The sequence below is a fragment of the Oryzias latipes genome, chromosome 13, assembly GCF_053564925.1.
Source record: "Oryzias latipes strain Hd-rR chromosome 13, Olatipes_Hd-rR_3.1".
NCBI classification, from domain to species: domain Eukaryota; kingdom Metazoa; phylum Chordata; class Actinopteri; order Beloniformes; family Adrianichthyidae; genus Oryzias; species Oryzias latipes.
The window spans coordinates 12,282,109-12,290,377 of NC_136249.1; the positions used below are offsets into that span (position 1 = coordinate 12,282,109).

The window sequence follows — 8,269 nt, forward strand, 5'->3', positions numbered from 1 at the left end:
AAACAAGAGCATTTGTTGATGGTTACAGGTCTGTTGGCATTCTGATATCTGGAGACTTTGAGTGCCTGAGCAGCTGATTTGTGTGTGTTTTTTCTGGGCTGTGTTAATGCAGGACAAAAAAAGGACCGACAATAGAGGCAGTGCTTAAAATAAGCTAGATCGAAGCTCACAGAGACACGCACACTCACCCAGAACGACTGACAGCATTAACACTTTTGAATATCAGGCTGCTGGTTATGGATATTGAGACTTTCTTGAAGCAGAGGCATTTCAGCAGAGAACCACAAATCAATCCTTTGCATTCATACAAAAATCAGACCTTTGAAGGAGAGAGAAGGCTGAAAAAAAACCTGCTTCGAACCTTCACAAAGCTTTCCTGTTCACACAAAAACGGGCAAACACATGGACATGCACACCTGTCTGAATCCCAGTAGGGACTGTACAGGAAACCATGAAGCCAAATTGCAGCCAAGCATGAACACTCAATATGGTGAAAGATTTTCCAAGCAAAACTTTACTGCACTTGTAGAACACTGAATGGAGGTATTCAATTTCCTTAATTTTTCAGACAAATAATGGATTTTGTCTTAACAAGCCAGTTTTCATTTGAACTCACTGGACACTTTATTAGGTGCACCTTGCTAGTACTGGCTTTGACCTCTTTTGCCTTAAGAACTGCCTTACTTCTTGATGGCATAGATTCACCAAGGTACTGGAAACATTCCTCAGAGAGTTTGGTCCATACTGACATGAAAGCATCACACAGATGCTGTAGATTTGTCGGCTGTACATCCATGATGCCAATCTCCCGTTCCACCACATCCAAAAGGTGATCTATTAGGTTAAGATCTGGTGATTGTGGAGGCTATTTGCGTCCAGTGAACTTTTTGTCATGTTCAAGAAACCAGTTTGAGGTTACTCCAGCTTTACGACACGGCATATATTCCTGCTGGAAGTAGCGATCAGAGGATGGGTACACTGTGGTCATAAAGGGATGGAAATGGTCAGCAACAATACTCAGGTAGGCTGTGGTGTTGTAATGATTCTCAACTGGTACTGAGGGGCCCAAAGTGTTCCAATAAAATATCCCCTTCACCATTATCCCATCACCAGCCTGAACTGTTGATTCAAGTAAGGATGGATCCATGTTTTCGTGTTGTTGACACCAGACTCTGACCCTGTCGAGACTCACCTAACAGTTTTTTCCGATCTTCTATTGTCCAATTTTGGTGAGTGTGTGTGAATTGTAGCCTCAGTTTCCTGTTCTTGGCTAAGAGGACTGATATCTGGTGTGATCTTCTGCTGCTGCAGCCTGTCTGCCTCAAGGTTGGACGTTACTGTTGCCTATCTATCAGCTGGAACCAGTCTGGCCATTCTCCTCTGACCTCAATGAGGCATCTCTGCACACCGAACTGCCGTGCAACGGATCCTTATTTTTCTGACCATTTTCTGTAAACCCTTGAGGTTGTGAGTGAAAATCCCAGTGGATCAGTAGTTTTTTAATTCCTCAGACCAGCCCGTTTGGCAACCAACAACCACTCAGCGTTCAGTCACTTAAATCACCTTTCTCCCCCATTCTGATGCTTGGTTTGAACTGCAGCATATAGTTTTGGTCATGACTACATGACAAGTTGCTGCCATGTGATTGATTAGAAATTTGTCGAGCAGCTGGAGAGCAGCTGGAGAGGTGTGCCTAATGAAGTGGCCAGTGAGAGTACAATGCAAATATACACTCCTTTTTGCATAAATATTGGTATTAAACTACATGTCAAGACAATATTGACAGCAAATAGCAAATATAGCTAACTTTTACATTCAAGTGAGCTTGTATAAAGGTGCAAATACACACTTTAATAAGCAAATATGAGCAAATGTTGTTTATTATTTTTTTAGGTGCTTAAAACAGAGAAAAGAAAAGAAAAGGAAAAAAATACTGGTGCTACTCGAAAAGATTTTGCCCAGAAAAGTGTGGGATTGAAAATCTCCAACAAAATAAAAGGTTATTTTTATGTTTAAACTGCTAATGATACTGTAGATTACTAAGTGTTTTTGATTTGTTATATAAAATGTTTAGGACCACATGAAAAGTCCATCTAACACCAACACTGACTTTTAAGTAATAATTTCCAGCTCATTGTGCAAGCTCTGATTGTCACAAAAGAAGTTGAGAAGCTTAGCACATACATTTTATTATAAAAATTCTGGCACTGACATGACATTAAGTCATTTCTGACATTCCATCAGTGGTAATTTTATATAAATACAGCTAAGTACAAAAGCTATCATTATCATTTACATTCGGGGGATTTTACCAGACAATGCTTTCATTGAATATATGGTCGGGATTTTGGCAGTGCTGCAAGGTAGGTTAGATAATTACATCCTTGTAAGTTAACTATTTTACATGACAAAAGCTTAATTGTTCATTGTCAGTGTGAAAATCAAGCTAATGTAAGGACGGATTGGCAGGAGAGGATCAGACAGATGGAAAGCACTTATTAAAGAACCATAAAAGTACAATTCTGCATAAAAGAAAATATCTTCTTTTTCTAGTTTTTGCACAGATCAACTTTTCTGTTCTACTCATTCGTTAAAATTGGGTAAAAACAGAGCAAACAAACAAAAACTTTTGTTTTTTGTAGTATAAGTGCATTGTTTCCTTTTTTGGTTATTGTGACAACCTAAAATACAACGACATGCAAAAAGCCAGAAAAATTAGCTATTTTAAACTTTGACCAGAACTAGTAGGGTAAAATAATTGTAATCCAAAAGACAATAACTACTGCCTGGTTAGGTGGTTGTTAGTGCTCTAATTTCATAGTGAGAAGGCCCTGGTTCAATTCCCGTCTGGGACATTTCTGTGTGGAGTTTGCCTGTTTTCCCCATGCAGCCATGGGCTTTCTCCGGGCACTCCAGGTTTCTCCCACAAATCCAAAGAAATGTTTCTATAGTTAATTGATGATTCTAAATAGTTAATAGGTGTTAATTTGTGATTGTGTGACACTTCAACACAACCTATTCAGGGTGTATCCTGTTTTTTGCCAACAGTAGCTGGGACAGGCTCCAGCAACCCCATGACCCTGAATTCAGAAAGTTCTGAAGAAGGATGCATGGGTGGAAGTAAAACTTCTAAAGTCTGTCCAACAAAGAGGCACCCACCTTTTTCTGTTAGCATGGCTGTTGGACAGGACAGATAACTTGGTTCACTTTTAGAAGCCTTGCTCCATGTTACAATGTCCCAAGGATTGTGTGGATGCATTATGGGTTCAGTAGCACTGCTACTGTACTGCTACTACAGACAGAAGAAGAAAAAAGAAAGTGTCAAATGGACAATGGGTAAATGCTTCTCATTTAGCATCATACTTGCTGGGTATTGACCGCTATTAAGTAATTACTCAGTACGTAGAGTCTTTGAAAACAGTGACAAAGAAACCACTTAATGTGGCAGAACCCTGAAGGCACTCTGCCTTAAGTGCACAAAGTGTAACAAATAAACACTGAGAAGATTACATGGCTTAATGTGGTTCTCCTTTTTTCTAAAGACATCAAGGGTTGGGAAGGTCACAGAAACGACAGCACAGAAACAGCTTCAAACTGCCCACTCAGATGAATTTGAGGCACCAGGAATTGGTAGGCAGATAATGAAGGGTGGATAGAGCAGCACTGTTGTCATCAGTAACCTAAGGGATGCAGGGGGACAAAGATTTTCCTAAGTGAGCTTGTGACAGCTAATGTTGTATTACAAAAAGTATATAATGTGAAAGATGGGAGACACAATTGTCTAATTAAGTTTTATCAGTTGTGTGTCAGTGGCTTCTGAAGGTTGGAGGAGCACTGAAGGGTTCGGTAGCACTGGGGTGATTGTTACTTGCTTCTTTATTCTCTGCAAAACAGAAGCTCCATCCCACAATGTGTGCTCCTTTCTGCTACATTGGATTGCCTAAAACTAAAAATGGACACAAACAAAAAAAGTTCTGTCACCCATTTTTTGTATGAGAAAACTGGGCTGAATGACCACCCTATTCTAAATTAATAATGAATGAATGAATGAATGAATGAATGGATTCATTCATTCATTCTTTCATTCATTCATTGTATCAAATTATAAACAGACCAATCAGATACCTCAATGAAAGTATGTGGTGCCTGCTGGCCCCCACCGCCAACATACAAAACATTGGAGTTGACTGATTCTCCTAAGCTCACTTTCAATGATAGGGGTGTGGACTTCCACTAAGCTCATTCCTGATTGGCGAGAGTGGTTGCCATAGATTTGTTGACTCAGATCTACTAGGATCAATCACTGCTCACTTATGATGTCTGGCTCCAACATGGTGGCATCAGTCCTCTGAAAAAATGTTGACTGAATTTACTTAATTTTGTCATTTTCTATGGCTGACATCACACTCACCCAGTCCAGTTCTATATACAGTCATTTTCCCCGAATGAAAAACAAACAAACATTTGCATCACATTGTAGAACCATAGCCTGAGAATGTGTTCTTTTTTTTTTTTATAAATCTACATCTGAAGAACTTATACACTCGTTAATAATGACACAATACAAAATGAGTTAATATGTGTTTTTGTAAAGTATCCTTTGTTAAAGAGATAGTAAAGGTTTCCAGCCCTGTTGCTTTGTGACCCCAGATACCAGTAGCTGCATGTGTATACAAACAGCCTTACTCTCACACTCTCCTGCCGGCTCCATATTTAAAGTCCTCATCACAGCCATGCAAAATGCTGTCATCTGTGTTCATCTGCAGTGAACATTTGTGACAGATGGGATACACTTTAAAGAGCCCTTGCCCATTACACTTCCCAAAGGACTAACTATCTGAAGCAGCAAATCTCTGTTCATTTCTGCTTTTACTCTTTCCTTCCCTCACAGGTTTTTGTCGCAGCAGGGAAGTGATTTAATGTGATGCAGTGCTGTTAGTCACAAAACCTACGAGAAACAAACGGAATACGATCCTCATAGAAAGAGGAATATTTAGTTGTTCAGATTAAAGACAGAGATTACCAGCACTGTACTGGACAAAATGAAAAATGCAGTCAAAGAGAAGATTTAGGATAAGATAAGAGAAGACTTTATTTAGACTTTTATTTAATATCACGTAATGCACTGGGTCTTTAGAAAAAGGCCAACATGATTACAGTAACAATTTTTTCAAGTAAATTTGAAACTTTGCCATGAAATAAAGTACTTTCTAACACCATGTGCATCATTAAAGGCAATCAAATTGGATCTTCTCTTTTATTTCAAATAGAACACCGAGTCTGCTTGAATAATGTCAGAAATGGTACGGTTTGACTATGACATTTTCTGGTCATGTACTTTGTAATCATTTCTTTTCAAACTCTATTACTATTTCTTTTTTTTTTTTTTTTTTTCAAACTTTTTTTCAAACTAAAATCTAAGGACATTTTGAAGTAAAATTACCCAAAAATGTGGATGGGTTAAAAATGTTCAAACCATTGCCAAAACATTTTGGAAACTATAATTCCTAAATGCTTAGATGTTTTGTTGTGTGTGTTTGTCAGTGATGCAGATAAATGCTACAGATGCTACTCATAGGTAGAAATAAAACAAGAAAAAATAGAAAACATATCTAAAGGAACAAAGACAGATGGTATGAGGGGCCGTATAAGACATTATTTATTCTGAACCATTCACATTCATACATTCTTGCTCTCACAGTCATATATACTCTCTTTCGCATACATATATTCTCTTTCGCATACATATATTCTCACTTGCACATTCATATATTCTCTCTCTCGCATGCATATATATTACTTTACACATACATACATTCTCACTCTCATTGTCACTCTTAAAAAAGAATGTATGTATGTGAAAGACAAGTATATATGAACGTGTGAGGAAGAGTTTATATGTGTGTGTGAGAGAGGAGTATGCATGAAACGGAAGGGACTTTGCATGAAAAGGAAGGCACTTTGAATGAAAAGGAAGGCACTTTGCATGAAACGGAAGGCAGATGATTTCTCGTGCTCTGATTGGACGAGAGGCCGCCACCTCCCATTTTGAACACACTCTAAACCCTATCACTTGTACTGACTCATAACTATTAAGGTTACACAACTTAAATGTCATTTTGTAGTTGATTCAACTATAAAGTATTAAGCTCTATCAAGATTTTTTCAAATTTAACTTAACAGTGCTAAATATTTTAAAGCTTATTTGTATCTAGCACTCAAAAATTTTAAGATCCCTGAAGTAGCGTCATGACGTCATCACGTACTGGTGGGAGGGTCTTTCGTTTTCTCTACGTTAGCTCAGGTGGCCATGTTGGATTTGCCGAATGCGAGTATGCGACGTTTGAAATTGAAAGTTGAGCATTTTATTTTTCTGCAAAGCGTTGCGATTTCGTCCCGCTTCAAGACGCCCCAACCTCGGGTTTTTTTTTTCATCCGCCTCATCGCTGATGGTGCCGTCTTGTCTTCAGCCCTGATTTAATTTGGTAAGTATCGTTCATGGTTTATTTTGAATGAATGCTTTAAAAATGCTCTTATACTACCGTAAATGTGGTTTACTGTTGTTTAAACATATGTGTGTTACGATTGTTTTAGAGATTAATGTGGAAATGTATACATGATTAGTTTGTCATATTAGCAGACGTATGGCGAGCCAAACCCAAAATGCATTTCTGCCCGTAAGTTACGACAGTGATGAGTTTTTTTTTTTTTTTTTCAGAGGTAGAAATGATCTGTTATGCTGCAATCACACTAAACATGATCCGCGTGTGAAATTCGCGTTGGAGGCCTCTGTCTGTGGCTAAAGTTTGCTGCTGGACATTTGTCCAAAAATGTCACTCAAAGCCTCTAACGGTTGTGTGGGAGGAGCTACCGCCAACAGTTTTAAGCCTGGTTGCTACATGGAAGCATTGGGTTTTGAATGCAGCTTTAAGCTTTTATAAATCACTGATCTCCGTTATAAAAAAGGTTTTTGTAAAAATAAATTAATCAACGTGCTCGTGTTGTGTTCAGGTACCGAACTACAGAGTGTTCAGTGTTTCACCTCAGGTAGACGCCAAGGCCAGCCAGGTAACTTGTCTCCTGATCAGTTATTTGTCTAGAGCTATTTTAAAAAAACAAAAAATGCAATAGGTTGTGTAGTGCAATAAATGGTTTTTGATCAGAATATAATTGAAACATTTTTTAACATTGAAAAATCTCTTTTGGACTTTTTCAGATACTGAACTTCAGAAAGTTCCCCAGAAAGTCACCATTTCACCAGAAAAGAGGTGTCAGTGGATGAGTTTTATACTTATTTAATATATTCATCCTGAACTATTACCATTATTAGATTTATACGGCAGCATGGAAACATTTATGCACATTTTAACTAGCCAAAGGTCTAAATAGAGTTGAAATTATTTACAATTTAACTAAACATATTAAGATTGCAGGCTGAAGGTGGCACAATGGAATGGAGGTGCAAGTTGTGTTCTGTTACTTTGGCACTATGCAGTACTACATATAATACTGCAGTACTACATAGCAAATATTCCAAAGTGTTTCCACTGCCATGTATGTGGAGACACTTTGGAATATTGTCATGTCTTTATGACAGTATATTACAATAATAAAATGATGTTGCATTAGCACCATTCCATCATTTGAAACCATGAAAACTCATCTGTCAAGATCTGAAATGGATTTATGTAGAGTAGATGCAGTCAGAGGAAATTGTGCAGTTTTTACATGTTTGTGTAACTTAAAGCTGCCCTTTTCTGAGACTAAGTCCACCAAAACAGACAGGAACTGGCCAGCTTGGTTAGGATTTATGACCTCCAGGTGAATTTCTAATGTGCATAATTCAAAAACGGATAACAAATCATTTGTAAACAGCTGTAAGAAGCCAAGGTGTAACTTGCCTTAAAAATGACTTTGGGTCTTTGACCTGAAGTGGATCATGCCATGAACACTGTATTGTACTCTCACTAGAAATAGACATCTAGAAAAGGTATCATTTTATTATTTCTTAAAGTTCCTTAAATAAATATTGGAAGTGTTTGCTCTGCATTTGCTTCAATGGTAATGGATATTTCTTTTTATTCTTTTAGGACCAGCGTGACGTGAACATGAGACGGGCACTTGTCCTCCTTGCCCTTCCTGTTTATCTGCATGAAGATGCCTCCAACTTCTTCAAGACCTGTACAGTAAGTGCAAACGACTCCCTGTCAATGGTTTTCACTAATCCTTTAATATTGATTGAGATTTTATTGAGTGACATAATAAATAG

The 8,269-nt window shown here is 38.0% G+C and overlaps 1 long non-coding RNA gene across 1 annotated transcript; it reads left to right on the forward strand.

Moving 5' to 3' along the window:
* The first annotated feature begins 6,358 nt into the window (after positions 1–6,358).
* LOC144981507 (uncharacterized) lies at positions 6,359–7,235 on the forward strand. The gene is made up of 3 exons (XR_013647131.1): positions 6,359–6,485; positions 7,012–7,068; positions 7,217–7,235. It is a non-coding gene; the product is annotated as an uncharacterized LOC144981507 (long non-coding RNA).
* The last annotated feature ends 1,034 nt before the right edge of the window (positions 7,236–8,269 follow it).